This window comes from Chanodichthys erythropterus, chromosome 11, assembly GCF_024489055.1.
Source record: "Chanodichthys erythropterus isolate Z2021 chromosome 11, ASM2448905v1, whole genome shotgun sequence".
Lineage (NCBI taxonomy): Eukaryota > Metazoa > Chordata > Actinopteri > Cypriniformes > Xenocyprididae > Chanodichthys > Chanodichthys erythropterus.
The window spans coordinates 21649168-21675123 of NC_090231.1; the positions used below are offsets into that span (position 1 = coordinate 21649168).

The window sequence follows — 25956 nt, forward strand, 5'->3', positions numbered from 1 at the left end:
GACTGGCTGGGAGGGAACAGATGTCAGCATGTGTCGACTGCCAGCAAGACTGAACAAAGCCAATTGCATCGTCTCCCTGTCCAAAAGCACTAAAATAAGGGACCTCCAAAACCGCGGCCTGTCAACAAAACATACAACAGCACACATGTGTACACACACATAAAAAACTAGCCATAAGTCCACCGTAGCATCTAATCTTTTCCATTTGCCCCAAAACAGATTTGGAAATGCAATCAATTGCCATTGTATCTGAGCGCACAGATTTGTTACTGTTCCCCATGATACTATTTACTAGGTAGTACTCTTGTGTGACCGCATGATTAATTAACATAGAACCACGAATTGCGTTAAGACCCAAACTGGTAATTTATGTCCCTATCTCATACACACATGGTCAAAACAAAGTGTTTAAATGGCTATGGAAAATATGAGTCATTCAATGAGGCATGTTCATCAGATATATGAGACAGAAGTTATGAGAATACTCAAAGAAGACAACATTCTGCTTGCTGATGAAAATGGTTAATATTAACACGTGCAAATACTGTAATTATGCGCTATTTTTGTGGAGATACATTTTCATAAAACTTTGAGAGATATCAAAAAAAAGTCAGTGAAACGTCTGAAATCAGGCAAGAGCAGAAAGAAAGGAAAACTGAATGACTCTTGTTTGGTACTAATGTGTGTTGACAGCTTATGTGGTATTTTTATTCTTTCAGGTAAAGCTCTTAATGACAGCTCTTACAAGGTTGTGCGAGTTTCTTCTTGGTCAGGTTTTTGAATGGTTCTCATTGTATCGATAATGACACCTCTTCTTCTGCATCAGAAGACATGCACACATAAATATACCCACACGGCGAGGGGAAGAGAGCGAGAGAGATTTTCTGATGGGAAGAAAAATGAAATGACTGTAAATACCAGCTTAGTTTAAGGAAAGAGATTTTGTCTCTTAGATTTCTGAGTAACTGCTTTGCAAGGTTGTGTGAGTAACATTTGGAAGGATGCATTACGGAACTATTAGCTTGACATCCAACACCAGAGACACATGCAGAAGCAAGGAGGTGATGGAGAGAAAGAAGAGCAGAGAGAGAGAGAGAGAGAGAGAGAGAGTGAGGGTGTGATGTGCCATGACAAGAAAGCATCATGGGACTTGTGTGCATGGAAGTGTGCACAACAATATGTCATGCCTCTCCTTTCTCCTTATCTTCTTATCGACTTTAATTATTTATTTTTGATCAGTCAGCCTGTCTTGTCGCTGAGAGGACAGCTGAGGTTAACTGGTAAAGGAGGTTTCCCAGGTGCACACATTGGGATTGGCGAATTAAAGGAAGCCCCTGTTAGAGGGGCCGCTGCATCGACTGTTGTGCATCCAATCGAGCATGTTTGTAATGACATGCTGAAAGGAGTGCGGGATAAACTGGAACAGCAAAAAACAAGAGACAGAGGAGGAGACATTAGAAAGAAAAAGAAAGGCACACCAGATGCCTTGGATGACAGATTGCTGGAGTGCAACCCCATCAATGGCGTTCTCTTTCTAAGACTGTGTGTATGAGGATGGGTGACTGTTTGTAGGGGGTAGGAAAATATTTCGGTTGAAACCACAGGCAATGGATTTTGGGTTTATGGAGTTCCCAAAGTGGGCCGGCCATTGTGGTAAACATGAACGCGGCCCAGTCACACACATGTGTTCCAACTCTGGTGACCTCTTAACTTCACCACATTGTAAACCACACTCCATCTCCCATAAGACTTTTACAGCCTGCTAGGGGTGCATAACCCCAGGGTTAAAGAGCAATCTGTAACTAATTAGCCATTTGACAGCGCTGGTTGCTGAACAGGAAGAATTAAATGGAGGTAAGGCGCTGGTGACGGGGAAAATGCAGCAGGTGGAAAGAACCGGGACATAGGGTTTGATTCGGGTCTGCATTAGGCTTAACCACGGAACCTGGTTACAAAGCCATTGGACGTTGTTTATGGGTCTCCCAGTGTGGTCCTGCAGTAATGACTGCCAGACCTGGAGCAGACAGGCTTTTTAGTGTTCAACGGTGTCTGAAGCATTCACTACATTTAATGGTGCTACAGCAGGTTTTTGTGTAGTCAAGCTACAATGTTTAATCTGTTCATGTATACATGACACATTGCGGAAGCAGATATTTGAAGGATTTAATACGAGCTGAGGCCAACTGTAGTCGAATGCTGGACAAAGCTGAGCTACAATTACATTATGTAGGTCTCTAAGTCAGACTTTGCCAAAATGAAAATTCATTCATATTTTCTAAATGCATGTTATTGATCTTATAGTGAACAATTCATCCATGCATGTGCTGCAATTTATAACTTTTTTTTTTTTTTTTTTTTTTACCTCATAATTCTTAATTAAAATAAGTTGTAACTCAATCTTCCGGTGAAACGACAGACTTCTCCCATTCTTTTAATCAACTGCAAGCCTGGATTCAGATCTGCCTCCATCCTATGAACAATCGATGGATTAAACAATGTCCCCACCTTTTTTTTTTCAATAATCCATTTAATTTGGATGTACGTCACATTACATTACATTGCAACTTTAAAGTGCACCTTAATGTACTAATTCAGAAAGATGCAAGGTCTGCTCAAATTAATGATGTCCGGTTGGACGAAAATAATATATATGATAGTATAAAAAGACAAATTATTGCTTTAGTACAACTCAAACCAAACTGAAGTGCACATAAATGTGCCGATCCAGAAAAAGAGAGACAGAAAGAGGGATACAGATAAAGAAGAGACAACCTATGACAAATGGAAAATTCAATGAGGAAGAGGAAGAACTGGCACAAGAGATATATGGATAGTGAGGCATGACGAAAAAAAGACATTTGTGTGAGATGGGAAAACAAAGAGACAAAGAAAAAGAGAAAGGAGGTATTGTTAGGCAAAAAAGAGATATGAATATAGATGGAGGGAGAAGGGAGAGAGAAGTGTAGAGCAGGCCTTGTTGGGGCCGGGCCCCTGCCCCTCATCCATCAGCTTATCTGCGGAGGGATCAGGGCCGTGCAATGAGCCGTGGGCACCCTTACACATGTTGACACTCCTCAAAATAAGATCCATTTACCTCCAGCCTGCCGTTCCAGCTGCAAGCACACCCCTCAATGGAGGTTAAGACACCCCCCTCCACCACCAACCCCCCATCACACGTCTCAGATGGTCTCCAATGCCAGGTTATCTATGTTAGACGAGATAAAGAAAGCTGAGGGAAAGTGTGGGGCACAAAAACTGTTACTCTAATAATCTACAGATGGCCCGAGTGCTCCTAGGTAAGATTGCGATAAAAGTTCTCAACACTGCAGTCTCTGGTTTGAGCTACTTTCCAGAAAGAGAGGAATACTGTGATTCCATCTACGCCGGCACTTTGGCCCTATCTGGTCGGAATATAATGAGAGCAGAATTAGCTCTGGACTGTTTCGTTTTGCGTCCATATTCAGGGCTGATTACTTTCATTATCATAGATCTATCAGCCTTTTATTTTTCCTCATCAAGTTGCAAATTTGGGTCTTCTTGTCCACTGTCCAGCCACTTTCACACCACCCTAAATGACTAATGATGCATTTAACTGGAGAATTAGCAGCAGAGTGGAGAGAGAAAGACGGCGAAAGAGAGAGAGAGATAGAGAAAGAGAGAGAGGCATGTATTAACGCAACGTCATACCTCCATGAAAATGGAGTGCCTAAGGAAACAAAAGAACAAATCAGAGAAAGCGAGAGAGTTGTTGGGCGAACGGGAATGCGTCAGATAATGAGACATTTCTTTTACCCACCAGCCCTGTGTGTGTGTGTGTGGTACCACGATGATACGCCTGTTTTCCCCCGGCCCCCATTATCAGTGCACTTGAACCCAGGCTAACAATGAGTTCATAGAGATTGAGAAGTGCCGAGCCCTTAATTGTATGTATTTAGTCACGCAAACAGAGGCAATGGCCTGAGAATGGCTAGTTAGCCAATGACATCATTTGAGCTTTGGAGTCGACTCAATGGACCCGTAGCAAATTTGCACAGTGGCAAATGTCTATCCATCGCCGCTATGGAGGAGCAGCATGGTTTCTCTCCAGATCAATGTCGTCCTGTTGGTTGTGTCTTGAGATTTACCACACAGCTCTGCTTTAAGGTCTCAGACATCTCCCAAGTGACTTTCTATTCCGCTTCTTAACAGTCTCTGTCTTCTGGCTTTTTTAAGTACTTGCTTAGTTCTGTTGTGTGTGGCGGTGTGTGGAGTGCATGATCTGTCAATCAATGGCTCTAGTCAGTGGCGGCGGTATGGAACCGCTGATCGCATCATGATGTTAGTGTGCCTGACTTGCTCTGCACAAAGGAAGAGGAGCACAAGGCTTCTCAAGCAGAGATGTCAGCACTCGAAAAATCAATCACCATCTGGGCTCTTCTCTTCCCAGACTAGAGGGAGGGAGAGAGAGAAAGTGACAAAAAGAAAGAAAGAAAAATGGAGGAAAAAAGAAACGGAAAAGACAAGCTGAGAAGCGCAACATCGCAGCAACGTTGTGGCAATGTGGTGGCCTGTCCGCCCATTAGGCGTTGTGAGAACGACACACATTAGCTGCAAGCAAGGTCACACAAAGCAAACACAGATTAGCAGAAAGAAAGCAGCGATTCGTCTGCTTGAATAACACCTTGGGACCCGGGAGTCATCGGGTTTACCACAGATTTTTGTGTGTGACTCGTTTTGCGATTTACCTCTTTTTTTGTGCATATTTCTTTCCCATCTGCTATGCTGCGACACTCTTTTATCAGACGCTTTTAAACATAAACCTCTCTCTTCTCTTATAAACACAAAGATAAATACTTTATGCAGACGGCGCCTCTTTAAAGACCCCAATGGGTGGCTCGGTGTTCGCAGAGGGGTGTTGGGACAGCGGCGTGATTTTTACAGCAGCGTTGCCTCTTTTCAGTAGCACAGCTGTGTGAAAAATACCAGTTAGAAAGGGTGCTGAGGCAGCAAAAGCATTTAATACTCAACAAACAGTTATCTAAGCCCATGTCCAATAACCAGACACCACTGTAATGTGACCTACATACTAAGTGAATAAGAATTTTTACATCAGGGAGGGGCTGAGGAGAACAGCACAGAGCACAGCTCATTCAGCTGACAGTAATTAAATAGCAAGTATTCCTTTTCACTGCCCTTTTGCCTCTCTCCCAGCTAAGAAAGTATAATGTAACAGAACATATTGTGCCCTTCTCTGTATTCTCTTTCTCTCTCTCCTGCTCTCTTACTACTTCTCTCTCCACCTCCCAGCTCTCTGTCTCCTGCTTAACCTCGGCCAGATTTAATTAAATGAAGAATTGGAGTTTGATTGTGCATTTGATCTCTTGTTTTGTGACAATCTTTTGTAGATGGTAAATAGTTGCTGGGACAGCACAGGTGCACGCTTCATTGATTTTTTTGTCATCTCATCTCGATTAGACTTTGTATACCTCCAACGTAAACACAGACGCATGTAATGGTGGCAGAGTGAAACCTCAGCCCTGCTGTAAGATCAGGTAGGCCCTTTGCAGACAGACCACTGAAAGATGATGAAAGAGGGGAAATGAACATACAGCGGAGAGCATGCTGCCAGGAACAAAGCAGGTGTCCATATTAATGCTCGGCGCGCTCTTGAAAGCCCTCACGGTGAGGCGGGTGCAAAGAGCAGAGTCAGGGAAAAGAAAGTTTTACCTCCCAATTAGATGAACGAGAAGTCACTGGGTTGCAAACTTTCAGTCAGAGGGAATCGTCGCAACAGATGACTCCCCTTTTAGGTTCTTCCAAACAATGACAATGTCATACTCGCTTATGTTCTTTAAGGTTTCACGTACAACGCTTTTGAAAGTGTTTTCGGTGAAACTTTGAGGGGGCGACGGGGGCGGGGAGAGGAATAACACACAGGCTGTGTGGAGCAGGCTATATCGGACTCGAGTTCAAAGACTAAGAGTCAAACATCTCCAAATACAGCACTGAGTGATGCAAATGATGCGTTTAGCACAAGGCATAACATGTTCCCATTTGGAAAGACTGGAGATTATATAAATAGCCGAGCATGAGTCAGACAGCCAGTCCTTATTCTGAAAACAGGATTTTGTTTTCATTAAACAACAGTACATAAAAAAACTTTGAGGCAGAAAGAGGGTGATAAGACTAAAGGAAAAACAAACCAAAAACTACTATGGATCAATTACTGCATGTCAGGAGCAGTTTAATTGAACTCTTGTCTACAGCTGCCACACTTTTGGCTGTTGTAGGTACGTCCATTCGCATTTGTCTGACCGCGTTGCCTTCAACAATATTCTCAGGCACATTCAAAGGTCTGCGCAAAAAAGGCAAAGAGAATCAGACCGACAAAAAAACACTGGAAGGAAATAAAAGTGCGATGCAAACACCAGATCAAGTCTTAGCGTTCAAATAGGGATTAGGCTAAATCTTTAAGTAAACCAAAAAGTTACCGGTGAAGGAGGAGGAGAAGGGAGGGCCGGGAACAACAACAATTCCCCTTTTGCAGTGGCCTGAGGAACTTTGATGCTAAATGCGTACAAAAAAGCAGACAAAACAAGGTAAAAAATGCCGTGAGATTTCCTCCATGGCGCGTTTACGCACACATTCGCTCTGTTAATTCAATTACAGACACTCCTGTGTTTCCTGCTTGTCTTCCCCTTTCCGTATTTTTACGGTGTGGTATAACAGCGCAGCCTCACATTTCTGTAAAGCCCTCATAAATATAGAGAGGATGGAGGTGAAGAGGAGAGGGAAAAGCATCAAATTATTTCTCCTTCTCCTTTTCAGATTTGCTCTCCGAGCGCTTTGTCGATGACCGCTGTTTCTTCACACTACTGCTATCTTTAAGCCCCCACTGATTTTAAGCTTCCATGTAGAAACCAGTCTCCATTGAGGAGAAGTCCTTTGTAAACTTAAATACACCCCAATGTGTCCCTCAACAAAAGCTTCTCCAATTCTTTTCTGTCTGGCCTTTTTTAATGCCTTAAGTTTAGGTGGTCTGTGGGTGGTAGATTTTTTTCCTCTCTCTCTCTCACTCTCTTTTTTTTAATCAAGCATTAGCACTGCTCCCCATTCAGCACCACAGCGACTATAAAAATTCATCAGGATTAAAATGACCTCACAAGCAAAATTAAAGTTCCTATAGTACACAATGGGGGCTGTATCTTTTTTAACATGTCCTCAGGGCCTTGGGAACAGAATTGTTTCCTGACAAAGTGCTCTCGCATTGACAATGGGCACCTTTCAGGCCTTCTACACCGACTGCCTTTAGAGAGCAGGAAAGGGACTTATTTCACATATCAATCAAAGAGAGGATGAAAAATGGAGTGAGAGAGAGAGAGAGGGAGTGAGAGAAAGACCCTCATCTAGTGCAAGTGGTGCTTCAAAATGTGAACTGATCAAAATAGGGTATATGCTGCTTTTATGGGGGTCATTGACGGATATTTAAAGGTGGACAGAGGGTGAGAGCAAGCCTTGATTAAAGGCTGTGGGAAGAGAATCGCAGAGAGTAAAAGACTACATATCCAATGCCCAACCAAGTGTGTGTGTGATTGCTCAAAAGTGCAAAGGAAGTGTACTGTATCAAACCACAGAGGTTTTACTTGATATTCTCAAAAAAGCATCTCAAGATGACAGTGGCACACATACACGCTCGTATTATGCCGGCCTACCCATATAAAGACCCCAGCGTCTGTGCCGTATGCCACCCACAGCGCCCTCCGTGTGGCTGTGTCACTAATCACGCTGGAAATGAATTGGGTGCCAGCAGTGGTAATTCCACATCGTATTTGAGCACCTCAGCCCAGATCTGAGGGACACATATAAATATAGTATTCCTGGACAGGTGGATTAATGAGCCTCCTTAAAGGCCTTCTTTATAGGTCAGTGCCTGCACCGCACAGTCACGACAGCCTAATCCCCAAAAAATCGTCTCATCTACCACTCAATTCATTAAAGCACAGAATGGAGAGAGAGAGCAGGAGTGGGAAAGATGAAAAAGGGCTAAGGAACATATCTGAAGGGTATATACATAGGAGTATGTGGAAGCAAAGGTTTACTTGTAATTCAAAGAGCTCTGATTTGAAAGCACCTACACAAGTAGTTGGTAATACAAAGTGTAGGTGTTCCTTGCTACAAAATACTCAATTAAATTTTCAATGCCTTCTTTACATTTAATAATACAGAATGTATTTACTTTTTATGCATATTCCATAGTTGAAAAGAAAGAGAAACAATTTAGCCCATGTCATCAGTTCAGTTGATGTGTTTTAGAATTGGGGCAGGGCTTTTTTGGACAGAGCTTTGATAGGATATCATATTAAATCTGATTAGATCATAGTAATAGCTTTAGGGCTCTTATGATAGATGCTAGCCTTAGGACCTGACTGTTTTCTTAATATTTCTTCTTGTGTGCAGAGCTTAAATTAATCTTTTTCTTATGTGGGTACAAACAGCTGAGCACGGCAAACCCTCTTTACACCTGTGAAGCAAAGACTGGAGTGTATAAATGTCTGTGAGCATACAATACACATATGGAAATACATGTTTCTATTAATTTGATAATAATTCATGTTTCTATTTAAAAATTTAAATCTAAAAAAGAAAAAATACAAAAAAAAAAAAAAAAAAAAAAATCAAGCATATTCACTATTAAGGATGATATGGATGCACCACTAGTATAAATATGCTTCAGACAAATATTAAAGGGTTAGCTCACCCAAAAATGAAAACTCAGTAATTACTCAGTAATTACTCACCCTCATGTCATTCCACACCCGTAAAACCTTTGTTCATCTTCGAACACAAATTAAGATATTTATGATAAAATCCAATGGCTCAGTTAGTCTTCCATTGGTAGCAAGATAATTAACACTTTCAGATACCCAGAAAGCTACTAAAGACATATTTAAAACAGTTCATGTGACTACAGTGGTTCAACCTTAATGTTATGAAGTAACAAGAATACTTTTTGTGCACCAAAAAACAAAATAAAGACTTCAATCAACAATATCTAGTGATAGGCAATTTCAAAACACTGCTTCATGAAGCTTCGAAGCTTTACAAATCTTTTGTTTCAAATCAGTGGTTCGGAGCGTGTATCAAACTGCCAAAGTCATGTCCCCCAGTGGTGAACCACTGAAATTTCCGAACACTTAAGACGTAACGAAGCCTTGTTTACTGAAATCACGTGACTTTGGCAGTTTCATAAGCGCTCCGAACCACTGATTTGAAACAAAAGATTCGTAAAGCTTCAAAAAGTATTCTCGTCACTTCATAACATTAAGGTTGAACCACTGTAGTCACATGCACTGTTTTAAATATGTCTTAAGTAGCTTTCTGGGCATCTGAAAGTGTTAATTATCTTGCTGTCAATGGAAGCCTAACTAAGCCGTCGGATTTTAACAAAAATATCTTAATTTGTGTTTCAAAGATGAACAAAGGTCTTAAGGGTGTGGAACGACATGAGTTTGAGGAGTTAATAACAGAATTTTCATTTTTGGGTGAACTAACCCTTTAAAGGGCTAGTTCACCCAACAATTAAAATTTTGTCATCACCCTCAGGTTATTCCAAACCTGTATAAGTTTGTATGTAAGAAGATTTTCTGAAGAATGTTGGTAACCAGACAGTTGCTGGTAGCCATTGGCTTCTATAGAGTCAATGGCTACCATCAACTGTCTGGTTTCCAACTTTCTTCAAAATATTCTATTTTTTGTTCATTTAATCAACATTTCAGACACCATCTTCCTGATTCTGAGCATATTGCTGCTGGGTCATTCTGTTCTTTCAGATTCTGATGTTCCAACCATGGTCTCAATCTCTTCTCTGACTTCATCCTCTATCATTCCACTCTCCTTTTTTCATACATAAAACACAGTGTTCATCAGAGGTGTACACTCTGTTGCGTGTGGGGTCGTCTTGCGTTAACTCTGGTCTGGGTGACATCTATCTTGCATGCACACCTTGAGGGCATCTCTTAAATTGCGGAATTTGGTCATTATGTGACATTAACCTCATTAGAAAACACTCTTTAGAGGCTGAGAGATAAAATTGATTTACAGCTGCCATTTCAACCACTGCTCTGCCGATCAATTGTTAAACTATCCTTTTTATGGCCCGCAATGCTGCATCTCACGCTGCAAGCTCCTCTCCACCCAGCCCTCTGCTGTCGGCATGCCAGGTGTGTGTGTGTTTATGTGTGTGTATGTGTGTGTGTGTGTGTGTGGCTCCATGAAAAACACTCAGTGTGGTTGAAAATTGAAAAATACCTTCCATAAGTGAGAATCTGCCATCCACTCACAATACAGCAATGTGATAGCTTTTTTAAAGCTGTATGTGTGTGTCAAGGTAAACCTATCTGCACAGAGGATGTGTATATATAAGGCTTATTTATAGCAAGTATTTAGCCATATGAAAACATCTGTGTGCGTGTGTGTGTGTGTGTCTCCATCCATCTCTCCTGTATACGTGTGTATCTGTTTGTGTGTAAATGTCAGCATGTCAAGTCGGTGACAGCTGGGTTTAGCTTGGCCATTTAAAGCAAACACATGCTATATTCCACTGATAAATCGATAACGCCTCCCTCTCTACCCACTGGCTGCCTTGTGCAATCCCTGAGATTGATCTGTGGCTAGCACTCATGGAGACCAGGACACTTTTGAAGTATGAATAAAATATGGCAGTTTTGTGTTTCACGTCTTCATCATGGTTCTGGTCATACAAGGCCACGAAACGTACATACAAGATGGGAGTTGTGTCTGCATCAACACCACCTCTATGACAAAATCCCACCTCTGGTGTCAAAGGTGCTGACGGCCCGACTTCACCCCTTCACATTTCCCGGTGCTTCCGATACTCTCTATTTCTGAGCCACTGACTCAACAGCAGACAATGGCATTTCAAAATAATGTGCTCTCTCAATTATTCAAACCTTTACAGTACCATAATGCTCGAGTTCATAACCACAGGACTTTTTGCTCTCTCGCTCACACACACATAGACATACGCTGCTTATCTTCCCACTCTGCTCAGAATTATGACACATATTCATTTCACGTCATCCTTCTGACTTTGGCAAGAGGCGAAAAGAGAGAGAGAGTGTGAAAGAACATAGAGAAAATGGCTCTGCACCACTGCATTTAGGTGTCAAGCTCGCAGGCCATCTTGACATTAATATAAATAGATATAAATCAACATGGCAGCAGCCTTTTTTACATTTATTTATTTAATTTATTATTATTTTTTTTTTAAATGTGCCATCAACAGATGAGCGTCACATATTCACAGCATATTGCCACTCGCCTTCACATGCCTTTCCACCGGCTCTGTTAGAAATAGCTTTTAGGTGAGCTAACCCGGGAACCTGGCAGAGAGCCCCCCTCTCACGTCCTCCCGCACTAAGCTTCCTAGGTACCTGCTTCAAAACTCACTTTTTTCAGGCCACATTTTTTGGTTGTACTGTCAGAAATAGTTGCAATAACAGTACCCTTTTTATATATGTTTTTGGTCTTCTTTGCCTTTATTTTGAGAGAACAGAAGAGAGAGACCGGAAGTGGTAGGGGAGGAAAAGAACAGGAAAGGACCACGAGCCGGGACTCAAACTCAAATCACCCTAAGCGCTGTTGCCCTATATTTCGGAGTGCCGTCCATACCTTTAGGGGTACAACAGCTTGTCACTGGGGCAGTACCCTTAAAAGGACAATTTTGTCCTTTATCTACCCTAAATGCTGCATATTAGTATCCTAGAGTAGTATTATATCCTTAAGGCCCTACAATGAGCATTTTAAGGGTAAATAAGGTACTACGTTCTCCCTTAATGCCCCAATGACAAGCTGTTGTACTCCTAAAGGTATGATTTTTGCCCTTGTTTCTTAGAGCATGGTAGTTTTTTTCTCGCTAAGTACGCCATGGCTGGCCTGTCCCGTAACGTGTTATTTGAAGAGCTGTTGCTATAAGCGTCTCCACTATGGCGTAACATTTAGGAGATTAAAGGGGAATTAGCTTCTGTGCACATCCACATGTATGGGGACAGATGATATAAAGCCACAAAGTGGGTAGTCATCATAATCATCTTCATCATTATGGTCATCATCATCACCCCATACGGCTTGCATCATGGGAATTACAGACAGGCGGTGGTGCCACCAGGCGTGCGCATAGTCACGGCTCAGACAGAGGCTTATTCAGCGGGAACATCTCTCTCTCTTTCCTCTCTCTCTCTTTACTCTCTCTCTCCTGTCTGCTTAGCTGTGGTCTGGGCCCTAGAAAATGCTGAGCTCACAGCAAGCAATCTCTTCTGCTGTCCCCCCCGTCTGCCCACCCCTCCCCCCCACCTGCCTGAAGGGTTTCCCCGGTTAAATAGGACGGGGGGGAGGAGGAGGACATGACTCACCTGTTTAACCACCACCAGCCCCCCACCACACACACACACACGGTTGACCCGGCTGAAAAGTACACAGTCATGAAATCTCTCACTCTCTCTGTTCTGTTCTTCGTAATTTAAATCAGACAAAATAATAAATCATACCGATTATTTGAACTGAAGAAAAGTTATTGAGCATTGGCCCGGCCAAAACAAATGTTCTTCTTTTCTTATTATCTCCCACCCTTCCATAATCCATTACACTTAAGAAAATGAAAAGAATGAAAGGAAAACATAAGGAATGTTTCACAAAGGAAAACAGATTCCTCACACATATCTTTCTTTATCTGTCATTTGTTTTTAGTCAATGTAGCTGAACCCTAAGGAATCACAGCTCTTATTCATCTTAAATGACCTCAGCTCTCTAAGTACTCATATTTAGTTAATACTATTTGATTTTACAGTGGTTTGCTGTTTTTTAAATATCTCTTTTCCTTCACGACAATGCATAACTTACACTGCAAAAATGGTGTAGGATTTACTTTGAAACATTTTTACTCGTAATATAATGCATTTGTTTTCTTTAATATAATGTATTTCTGCGTGAAACACAATGTATAATAATAAATAATATAAGGAGAAGGCTGGACTTGATTTCACTGAACAGAATTTGATTGGTTTGGAGAAATATTAGGAGTGATTTTATTGGTTAAAATAAATGTTATTGGTTAATGTTAATATTATTTGTCCACAATTAGGCATTGGTTACAACAGCAAAAAAAATAAGTAGATAAATAAATAAATAACATTTAATTAAAATAAAATGGAGAAAGTTAATACATTTTAATGAAAAGATGATTTTTTAAAAAACAAATTGGTACATTTTAATTCCTTGTCTCTTAAAAAGCAAAAATGATGCTACAATCAATTTTGCAGAGCTTGACAACAGATGTAGATGTTTAACTTTGCAAAAGAAAGCTGGATATAAGTAGTAGAGAGGGAGATGGTACTGCTAAAAGAGAAGTGTTGACAGCTGTGGATGGTGCAGGGTGTGCGGGGGTCACAGTGTAGTCCTTCTTAGGGGTCGGCTGCCCCTTGCTAAATGAAGACTGGATGTGATATTGTTCTAGCCATCATGACCATCTGATGTCAATTTCACACAGCGGTGGGACCCTCCACAAGCCGGTCCTCACCACCAACCACACGGATAATAAACAAAACCATGACAGACACACACATACACATGTTACCATTACAGCCACAAACATACAGCACAGACTATATATAACTCATGCCAGCACTCCATTAAATATAACTAAAATATTGATGTGTTAATGAATATAATGATGGATAGAGAGAATGAGAGAGACCATAAGAATGATTTTTTCAGAACAGACCCATGCCTTTCTACAAGTATAGCACTGAGACACATAACCTGGAGAACACAAACTCGCTGGGATGGTACATCACTCCCATCACACACGCACACACAATCACATCATCTCTTGCCTCAAATGATGCTAAACACGAGCCCATGGTATCCTGAATCTCTCCACAATCATCCCCTGTGCAAAAATAGCAATCTTGTCTTTCAGCTCAAGCAGGGCGAGAACCATTCTAAGAGGCAATGAATTTGGTTGGGGCTGAATAGGATGTTGGTACATGTTTTACTAAAGGAAATATAATGGCACACTATTATTAGATCACATTAATCATGAGGGTGCCAAAGGCACTGACAGCAGCCCTGAAAAGGATTGAAAACGTTGGTAATGGATATAAATTACCCATTGTGTGATAAAAGGATTTTTTCCACTAAGAAGGTGGAAATAAAACAGAGAGCCTCCAAATACGGCTGTGTAAAATATGGAATAATACAGGTTATCATGTCTGGATTAAAATTTTAAGGGAATCAGATAGTGACAGTGAGGCCTAAAGTTAAAGCATGAGCTGTAAAAGTATAGGAATTAAAAGCAGATTAATATCAGCGTGACTCTGAGAGAAAGCGAGCGGGTGGATGAGAGCGGGAGAGGGGGCAGGAGCCACGAGAGTAGTTTTGATAGAGGTCTGTCAGTTGGCAAGACGATAATGAGTCGCGTCTCTGTTATTCGGTTATTTATTGCCGACTTGGCTGGCAAACAAAAGATCAATAATTTTGAGCAAATCTAATGTTGTCCCTGCTGCTAATGTGCTCGTCCATCACTCCTGCCATCCTCACATGGGAGAGACACCGAATCCCAGCTTATTCCACATCAAATGCAATTATGTCATATGGCTTTAATAACACGCCAGCCCCCCGTGAATACGTGGGGACAGTCGATTATGTGTATGCATATGTGCCCAAACATGTCACGTACTAGTAAATCATAATATATGTTGAGATATCATATGCATTTTTTTGTTTTCATCTGAATCAATCTTTATTTGCTGCCTCAGATTTCTAATATGAAGTGTCGCAAAAGTCCATCAACACAATGACAGAGAACATGCTCACATGAGAATGAACACACACACACACACACACACACTTGTATATGTGGTTTACAGGGACTCTCCAGAGACGTAATGGTTTTTATACTGTACAAACTGTATATTCTATCCCTTTACACTACCCCTTCCCCTAAACCTACACATCACAGAAAACACAGAAAACATTTTTTTGAATTTCAAAGACACATAGTTTAGTATGTTTTTTTAAGCCATTGGTTTACGAGGACACATGAAGTGTCCTCATAAAAAGTGTTGTAATACCCATGTCATTGATGTGACACTTTTTTTTTGTTTTTTTGGGAAAGATCTATTAAGTCAGTGGTTCCCAAACCTGTCCTGGAGGACCCCTAGCACTGCACGTTTTGTATGTCGCCCTTATCTGACACACCTACTTCAGGTCTTGCAGTCTCTTCTAATGAGCTGATGAGTTGAATCAGATGTGATAGATGAGAGAGACATCCAAAATGTGCAGTGCTGGGAACCACTGCATTAAGTTATTCAAATATATCTAAAACTCTCAATCAAACAGACAATGACTTGAATATACTTCCTCTATAAGTTTTTAATATGTCTAATATGGTTTCAACTTCTGAAGTAAAATGATAAAACAATTTCATATTAATGTAACAAATTATTATTTCTAGGTGGACCATGTAAAAAAGAAAAAAAAAGTATAAATAATGCTATAAACGTGTATATAAATATTTGTATTATTTGAAACAAAAGTATTAAGAAAAAGTATTAAATAAAAAAAGTGCCACATCAAGACAGACATGCAGGTAGCATATAAAATGTTATTATATATATGTTATTATATATATATATATATATATATATATATATATATATATATATATATATATATATATATATATATATATATATATATATATATATATATTGATATTAAAACATAATATTAGACATTGACATCAGGTGAATATAAATATCCCCAAGAAAAACTGATTTTCGTATTTTCGTGATGTACAAATACATGATAAAAATTATAATAATGATGATAAAATTTTACCCTGAAAATAATAATAATGTCCACACAAGTGTATTAAAGGAAGATTTTTTTTTTTTTTTACTTGATAGTTACACTTCATGAATCAAAACTTTTGATAATATTATAAATGTTTTTCAAAATTGTATGAAACCAACATGAATACTACTACAGGTATGATATTCCTGCAGATGAATCTATACAGACACACAGAGTCCTTAAACCAGCTCTTAACCTCTCCATACATCATTCCTCAACACAAATCAATCAGCACACAATCTAACACTATATCCTCTCCAGAGTCTTCAACAGAACATATTTTAATCTTAATCTTAAACATTATGGTAAAAATCTTATTAGTACCTCTGCTTGTATGTCATCTCACTTGTATGACTTCACCTGCAGTGTTTACCCCAAGAAAGTCTAATTGACATCCGGCTCTCATTGCCATTGTGTGAGAATAAACTGGAGGAAAGCCATGTGTTAATGACAGTGGCAGGGTGAAGCATGGGAAAGACTCATCGGATATCATTAGCACTAGCTCACAGTGCCTAAGGAGCAAGTGTCAAAAGTCACAGCTCATAAAGACAGCTTTAACTGAAAAACGAATGGGGCTTTGGCCCAAAATACTCATCATCATGGCATCTTCACCGATCAAAAGATTGGGGTCAGTAACTTTGTCTTTGAAAAGAAATTAATACCTTCATTCAGTAAAGGGCACATCAAATTGATCAAAAGTGACAAAAGACAATTATATATCAAATAAATGCTGTTCTTTTAAACTCTGAATTTTGAAAAAAAAAAGACAATGTATCCCTGTTTCCACAAAAATATTAAGCAGCACAACTGTCTTCAACTGATGAAAATAATACATATTTATTGAGCAGCAAATCAGCATATTAGAAAACTTTCTGAAGGATGATACGACACTAAAGACTGGAGTAATGATGCTGAAAATTCAGCTTTGTCATCACAGTATTAAGTATATATTGCAATGGAATATTATTACAGTTATATTAAATTGTAATAATATTCCACAATATTATTGATTTCATTGTGTGTGTGTGTGTGTGTGTGTGTGTGTGTGTGTGTGTGTGTGTGTGTGTGTGTGTGTGTGTGTGTGTGTGTGTGTGTGTGTGTGTGTGTGTGTGTGTGTGTGTGTCTTTCAAATGCAGCTGTGATGAGCATTAGATGCTTCTTTTAAAAAATCTTAACAACCACAAACTTTTGAACAGTAGTGTACATCAGGCTCTCTTAACAATAGGCAAATATAATGTTACAGTCACACTGTTAAATGGTGAAATTAAGATATTCTCTTCTATAACATAGCCAGAGTCTGCTCTCTTCCTCTGAGCAATGGTGCCATCATCTTCACTTTCACCACACACACAAAATACTCACGCACCCCCACCGAAGACTGCGAGTCTTCAAAGATGTCATTTTTTTAAACATACACATCAAAGTTGTGGAAGAGAGGCTTTCTTTACTGAACATCTGCCTTTGTGTTCAAGCACAATTTAGCTTTGAAAAGAGAAGGAGTGAAAGCAAAAGACATCCAAAGATCGCTTTCCCATCCACATCCCCCGCGCCGACTGGCAATACATCATTTGTATTGATGCAATATTAAATTTCAATATCGCATGTCAAAAGGTACAAAATGATAGATCATAGCCTAACTAAATGAATTATTAAAGGGGCCAGACTGCAGCGCTCTATCGGCTTCTCTCCCAATCAACTGTGTCTGAAAAGTACAGTTTGATACTGGCAGCATTTCAAAGCTCGAGCAATTCTCTCTCTTTGTCTCCGTCGCTCTTCGCTTTCTTTTCCTCAAAGTTTTTTGTTCGTCATAATGAATCTGGATTTGTGTCACCCCCCAAATCCACCCACAATGCAAAGCTGCGTGAGCGTTGCTTCCGATTGTGTGGAATTTTTGTTTGTTTGTTTTCTTTTTTCCGTCCTGTTCGCTCCGGAGAATGCCAACCGTTATCAGATTACTCTAATCTGTTGCTACAGAATTTAAAAGCAGGGCTGAAATTGTTTTCAACAAAGCAGATATTTGCTTTATGGGTTTTATATCCTGAGACCTCAACATAAAAACCAAGACCCATAAGTTTCTTGAAAACTTATTTTTCTTAGTTTCTTTTTTTTTTTTAAGCAGTAGCCTTTGAGAGGATGAATGAACGGATTTAAATGATATAATAAACATATCAAAGAGAAAACTGTAAAAACACATTATCACCACAAATAATATGGTGGTTTTTTTTTTTTCAACAGCTAACCACAGAGGCCCTATTATTTTATTGGCTGTTGATCACCTAAACGAAAAAGAAGTACAGTATGTACTCTGCTTTCCAATAATTATATTACAATTTTCAAGTGAAAAACATGATAGTGTGTGTGTGTGTGTGTGTTTCTGTTGGTGGTAATGATGACTCCAGGGGGATTTAATTGGAGAGTCCAGATTGTCGGACCGGTGACCCCACACAAGTCACGGCCACCATTAGCGTTCGGCTCGCATGTTAACAAACACAATCCCTTCGCCTTTTACCGTGGCGAAAATTCAATTTGAGCTCTTTGTCTGCCTGCTGCCTTTGCCCTAACGATGGTCCCCTTCTCTCTCTTCCTCTCTCTCTCCCGCTTTTTCCCCTTAACCAACAGAACACAGAGGAGTCGTTAGGACCCTCTCTTCATTACTTCAAAAAACCAATCATTAGACACCAGAGTATATACGTAATTAGAAAATCACTTCCTTTGCAATCCTGGCTAAGTAGTTTACATACTGTAATTACAGGGACAAAATCAATTTTTAATCATTCTACTGATTGGGCTCATCAGCTCAGTAGGAACATTGTATCCTGCTTGTTGTGCGAAAGCAACATCTGGGCTAAAACAATTACCCTTTTGTGTTCCAAAACTATTCAGCGCAGGGCATTCTCCAGCACCCGACGGCTGCCACTAAGCCCCTGTGTAGCCATCTCTTTCTTCCTCTTTCTCTCTCCCTCCTTTCCTCTTTCTTCCTCTCTTTCTGCCCTTGACTGTTGCGCGGCGGATCGCATTTAAAGCCTTATAAATCAATACGCTATAATAAGATGCTCTTGAGAAAACGCAGCATATTGCTTTTTTAACACCTATTGTTTCCCCCCACCCTTTTTTTAGACTTCGTCGTGTTGCTTGTTGTTGTTTGCGACTCAATCAGGAAAAAAGGAACAGATTTTGTTTTGCCTGAAGAAATATCACCTTATTAATAATACGTGTTCCACTCAGCTAACAATTAGAGTAGTATTTAATGCACAAGTACAATATTCACAGAGCAAAACTGTGACTGCATTTTAATTATCGTTGTTTTAGAGAACGATGCAAACAGAGCGCACTCCAAACGGCGGGAGTAACAGTGTTGTGGCCGTCGGCTCCGGAGAAAACTAAGAAAGAAGGAAAGAAAGAAAGAAAGATGTTTCCTAATGCGACGTATTGAACTTTGAAGTCAAAGCGTTCCTAATATGTTCCTACCCTTCGCTGCATAATAAAACGCTTTGTATTCGTGTCTATGCGATGGCGGATCGATGGGCATTAGTCCCGACTCCCTTTCTCTCACTTTGAAAACAGAGGAAATCAGATTTAGAGAAAAAAAAAGGAGATGAAAAATCAGTTAAAGCATTGATCGTGCCTGCTGTATGCAAATCACATTTGCCTCTATTTTTTGACTGATCAATAGGGTTAATTAACAGATTCGTTTTAACTGCACTTTGCGACACTGTCGACCTCAGAAATCATCCCACCGTCTCGCTGCCATCGCAGCAACGAATGACGAAGTGTGTGCGAGGAACCATAAATCTCAAAATCCAATCCATCTATGAGCACAGGCATAACTGTAAAATATGAGTGTGTAGACAGCTCTCAGGTAGATCTTTGAACGTCAATGAGGAGGGACAGCAAAGACTGTCTTGAGCAGAGGATCAAGGCCCGTCAGAGGTGAACTTTGAAAGTATATTTCAGCATTACACATTTTATGTGAGTACAAGTAGTCCGTAATTCGACAGTCACGGCTGCATGTGTGTGGTGGCACTAGAGGTGGCATTTTTGCGATGGCTCTGGTGATGTTCTACTATTTTGGATTAATAATGGATGCTTTTTGAAATGATTATTATTCCCAAAATGCTCTTTTGTGATTTGCTTTGAAGGGGGAAGCACTGGGAAGATTGCATTTGCGAAAGGGGGCCGCTCATTTGGAGAGCTTTTTCCAATTATACAATTAGTCAGGAATGTAGGGCAGCAGCCTCTGTGTACCGATCACTCCGACCCTGGAAAGAGAGAGAGGTTTTCGTTTTGTTTGTTGAGTATCCAGTAAAAAATAAAAAGTAAATAAATAATTATTAATTAATAAAAAAATATTAATAACACTGAACAACTAGCCCAAAACAATACAGAACAAATATACTGTAAAAAAATATACTGTATAATTATAAAAAAAAAAAAAACACACCTCTGACCTTGCTACTGTCGATTGTGTTCAAACACCAGAATAGACAAAGTAACAGGGCGAGACTTTTCTGTTTAAGTATATCTCTTTGTTTCTGAAGGACTTTTTTCTGTTACATAGGCTGGGTTGATTGGCCAGTGTTGGCACCCAGGACCAAAAAAAATCCTAATTATGTGACTGATTATATATTTTTTTCTTTTAGATGGTGAAGAGATTTTAATTTTATCATTTGCCCTTTCCATTGTCCTCTTGCCAAAGCTGGTATAATGCCTGCTAGTTTAATATGAGTGGAAGAGAAAGAGGGAAAAAAAAAAAAAAAAAACAACACAACAGCTACCATCTGCTTGCCTGTGGATTTTCTGTAATCGCTCTTTACTGATTACACTGCTGACTACATGAACCTCTTAAATAATTATCCTGCAATAAAAAATGCTAAATAATTATTATCATTAACTCCTAGCAAGACGGCTGCCACTCCAACTAATGCTGCCTAAACTGTCAGAGACAGAGCGCCTATGTGCCATGTCAATCATCGGTTGGTGAAAAAATGGACGATTTTCAGGATGCTTCACAAGGGAGATGAAGGTTTGATGGATAATGTCTGCCTATATTACACATTAAAGTCAAGAGCGAGGGGGGTTTGTAGGCGTGAGCTATATGACGTGCGAAGCATCTTCGAGGGCTCCACAGAAGTCCGTGTTTTGTTTCTCGCTTTGTTTTGCTTGTTTGATTTTGTCCTCTGGATACTGAGAAGATGACAGAAAGTGAGCCGTGCCTGACACCGGTACGTGGTTGTACGGTACGTGTTCTTCTCTGAAGCCGAGGCCGTCGTGTAGTAGTTTATTGAGTTATGAATGTACGTATTTAAAGAATTGCTTTGGACGGCACATGTTTATGATGGATCCCGTATGGCTGCAGCGAGTCATATAGAGTTCAGGCTCTAGGAAAACCCAGTAGTTTGACAGAAGTCTTAGCAATGATATTTTCTGTATCAGATACTTCAGCAATTTTATATATATATATATATATATATATATATATATATATATATATATTTATATATATATAATGACGCTTAAACTTTTTTTTATTTTTGCCAAAAATGGTGTAGGGTGTACTTTTCCTTTGAAACAATTTTCACTCAGAAACTGCTAGTAGATTCAAAAAATAATTATGAAAGGAAAGACAAGTAAACATTGAATTGAACATTAAACTAAGAAGGAAGACTTGAAATAGTATTTTCTTATGAAACAGACTAATAATTTTTCACATCTTTGAAAAATCTTTCTTTTTATAGTGTTGGTAGCACATCCTAAAATTTAGCATTTCTGTTTATCTGATCAATTCATTACTTTACATTCCAATACATTCTTAAAATCTGAACTTTTCTTTGCAGGTGACTCTTTGAATAAGCTGACCAATGAAATCAGTTGTAGGCGGGGTTTGCAGTTTGGTGATTTGCAAAAAAAAAAAAAAAAAAGCGCAAATCATACGCACCTTGAAAAAAAAAAAAATAGTATTAAATCAAATAAAGGTTGAAAAAGTTATTCAGACTTGTCGATTTTTGGTCAACATCTTTTTCTGCTAGCTGCCATTACACATGCCATTACTGACATTCTCAGCATATTTTAATAAAAAAGTTTCACATTTTCAAGCTTCTAGAAAAGGTTCTCATTGATTAGCACTTTAGCACCAAGCAATCAATTCCCACAAACCAGTCCGACCTTGCACACAGGACAATGGCCTATTATGAATTAAGAGAAAGCTTCATTCACTGCAGGAAAGTGAAAATTTAGAAAAGAATGAAGGAAAGATGCAAGTATGAGGATAAGAGGAGTCTGGGACAAGAAAAAAACAAACAAACAAACAAAAAAAACACAAACAAAGAATATCTAAGAAGCAGAGTAGCGAGACAGATGTAAAACTGAGAAGTGTAGGAGCGCTACATCCCACCCTGTGAGCTTGTTGTGGAGCCATCATCTCTTTTCATCTCTTCTCCTTTTTCGGAGGACAGAAGATGTTCGAGTAAAACGGCAGGCAGACCCAATCAGTCGAGCCCTGATACAGACAGATAATTCACCCCTCCTGTCACATGATCCCTCATCAGTCTGGGAGATGGGGATATATCGCCAGCAGCTCCCGGAATAATGGCTGCACCTGTTTACCGTGTCACCTCTGTTTGCTAATTGTCTCCTTGAGCTACATTGGGGAAGTGAATATGTCTCCTGCTTCTGACAGGCGGGCGTTTATTTGGAAAATATCATTACTTCCAGCATGATTGTTCTTTTTTCCTGTTTTTTCTTCTTCTTTTTGTCACTTTATGCTTATTCTCTCTCTTTCTTTTTGTCTTTACTGTCTTTTTGCAGCAGGAGGGGGAGGAAGTGGTAAAAGTTAAATGACTATGCTTGGATACAGATTTCACGTCCTGATTAGGTGAGGTGACAGCGCGCGGCTGAAAAGTTCACATCCACTTGTTTTGCTGAGGAGGGGAGCGTGACAGACATCTTTAATATCCTCCTCTTTTGGCGCCATCAATCCTCGTGCCAAGCAGTTGTACCTGCAGCCGGGCGTACGAGGGAGGCGGCACAGGAAGAACACAGACAGGTTCACGCGAGGGGGTAGACAAGCGCCTGTAAACAAACTCAGCCCATGCAAGAGATTCAGCAACCATGCGTTTGATTTACCTGTAATTACAACTTCAGAAAGTCGTGCTATATTCATGCAGTTAAAATATGGCATGTGAAAAAAAAGAAAAAAAAAAAAATCTCACTGATAATCAGAACGTTACTCTGCCGCTTCCACCAACTTTAAAGCAGGGTGAGCGTTTGGGTTTCAATCAACCTGGATGCTCTGGATCAGTTGTATGTAACTGAAGCCTATAATGTTGCTCCACACTGGTTCAGGTGCAATAAAGACACGTGCTGAGACAGACCATGAGATCTGTATGTGGTGCAGGAGAGGAGGGCACTTTGATGATGGGGTAAAATATGATTCCTGTCCAAGGTGCCACTTTCCTGAGAACAAAACCTCCTTTCTTCCCTCATCCGCATCATCAGCATCTGTGTCTCTGTCATCAGTGTCATTGATGCTTTTTTTGGTTTTACTCAAAGCAAAGCAAACAGACAGAATTTCTTGTGTTTGATCAAGAATTCAGACTGATATATGGACAGATATTTATATTATATTTTTATATATATTTTTTTTAAATATAGTTTTAAGGATCACTTATAGTGGTTTCCACTAAAAACTACCTAAATTATTTGAAAATGAATTTCACAAATTAATAATAATACTAAAAAAACAAAACATACTTTTCATACTTAAAGGGTTAGTTCACCCAAAAATATACACCTAGGATAGCTTGAGGGTGAGTAAATTATAGGGTAATTTTAATTTTTGGGTGAACTATCCCTTTAATGGCAGCTTCTTGATTTTGATCTTTAATCTTATTGTGATTCTGATCTTTAAGTCTTCCCCAAAAAATAAATCAAAAGTCTCATTTCTGACACGAATCAGCTGAAAACAAGAAAACCTTATTAATATGACAATTAAAAAATGAAAATATCCGCCAATATATAACACGAGATGTATCTGTTGACCACTATAAAGTCACAAATTCATGACCATTTCTACTTTCAATTTAAAATTGAACAGGCTGCGACAACTTCAAGAAATTCCTCTTTCTCATGAAATGAGCAATAGTGCCTTTCACAAGCTGCAAATTCAAAATCGCTTTTAACTGCCCCATCCTTCAATACCAGCCTCTCTGCAAATCTTACATCACACCGTAACAGACACCTCAAACAATCCACACTAAAATGTGCCACACAAACTGAAATGCTGGGATGCTCAACTTTTGACTCCTTCTTATATGACCCCATAAGATTAAATATATATTCCATAAAAGCACAAGCATGCTAAACACACTTGCATGCAATGACTCCATTTATTTGGACTTTGTTTTTTTGTAATCCTAACAGACATGTAGGCTTGGGGGGGGGGGGGGGGATGCTAAAATCTGACACAAATTTACAAAGACTTGAGGGTTGCCCAATCCTGCTTTGAAAGACTCCTGCTCAGCTCTAAATAAATAATCTGGACGGCATAAACTCTGTGAACTACATAACCTGACCTCCCTTTAAAGTAGCGCAGAACCCTGAGAATACAGGCCTCCCAGAGAGAGAAAGAGAGGGGGATTGAGAGAGAGGGCAGCAGTGAGAGGGCAGGGGCACAGATGTGGGGCTCAAAGCGGGCCACCCCCAGAGCCTGCAAGGGGAATTCTAATCACCCTGTAGTATTTCAATAGAGTGCCAAGATGAACACACTCACTCACATGTGTACACATACACAAACAGATACACAATCACACACACGCATACTCAAAGGCATGCTTGCCTTAAGTCACATTCTAAATTGGATCCCAGGAGCTTTTTCTCTACCTTGTTCACCAAAGGCATTGTGTATGTTTTCTGAGTACTCAGCATATGCTAGGTAACCTGAGCGCTCTTTAGCACACACATACGCGCACGCACAAACATTGTTTCCAGAAGTAGTAGTTGTCTTTTTTCTTCTCCTAAAGGTATTTCCCTTTAGGAGCTTAATTAAATTCGAAACACCACACATATATTTACTATGTCTAAACTTAAAAAATAAATAATTAAATAAACGCCCACCTGAGATAAAATCCATAAAGACTGTGTTCACATGTTTACTATATTGCTGTTGTTGTTGTTTTTTTCTATAAAATTCTCTCTTTTAAGAGAATTCTACAAAATACGTTCCTCCATAATATTGTGCACAGATGATTGATGACTGACAAAGATATCCTACAGTTTTGTTTTATTAAAACTTATTGTGGAATGCCAAAAATTCCTCTAACTGCTCCGCTTGGAGCTTAAATATAATCTAACACTGATTTTCACCTCCCATATTGAGATTTTTACATTCAAAACTCAAAATAAACTGGTTGAAAGTCTATGAATGAAGCATTTTCTTATTTATTTTTTTTATTTTTTTTTTAATATAATGATTGCCTTTCATTTCATAGGATAGTGTACAAGTGACAGGAAATGAAAGGGAGAAAAGTGGGATTGGGAACCAAATTCAAACTTGGATCGCCTGCACAACATGTCAGAGAACGTGTGCTATCTGCCGAAATCTCCAATAACTCTTGAGAGTTAAAAGGAATGATGCTCTCGGTTACCTATTCACAATATTTGCTTTTTAAAAGACCGTTTCTACAGTCCTAGAACTCAACAGACAGATCATGGAACAACGCTGTCTGTCAGAGCGGCAAAATTGTAAAAGTAATAGCAAAACCAATGAAGTGTTGACTTTACAAAGGAGGATACAAGGAAAAAAACAGACCCCCCCACCCTCCACCCCCTCTTCATCACCATCTCTCTCTCTCTCTCTTCAGCTGGCAGCCGAAGTTAACATTTTCAGAGAGAATATTCCTCCCTCCAATAGTGGAGTGTAATTCATTTTCCATCTCTGTTCATTAATCATTGTTAAAATTAGTGATCCATTTCTTCCACTCTGCCATCTGCACTCAGCTTCCTTACAAACATGACACCTTCCCGCATAATAAAAGCTGACAGGCAAGA

At 39.6% G+C, this 25956-nt stretch overlaps 1 protein-coding gene across 4 annotated transcripts in view; it reads right to left on the reverse strand.

The window, feature by feature from the left end:
- The window catches only part of znf536 (zinc finger protein 536), a 174957-nt gene that overhangs the window by 129310 nt on the left and 19691 nt on the right, over positions 1-25956 (reverse strand). Inside the window, exon 1 of one of the 4 annotated variants that reach the window (XM_067400576.1) lies at positions 3095-3118. The exons of the other annotated variants lie outside the window; for them this stretch is intronic. The gene's annotated coding sequence lies outside the window, so the exon portion shown is untranslated. Of the gene's footprint in view, positions 1-3094; positions 3119-25956 lie in introns of those variants that run through there. 4 annotated transcript variants of the gene reach the window in all.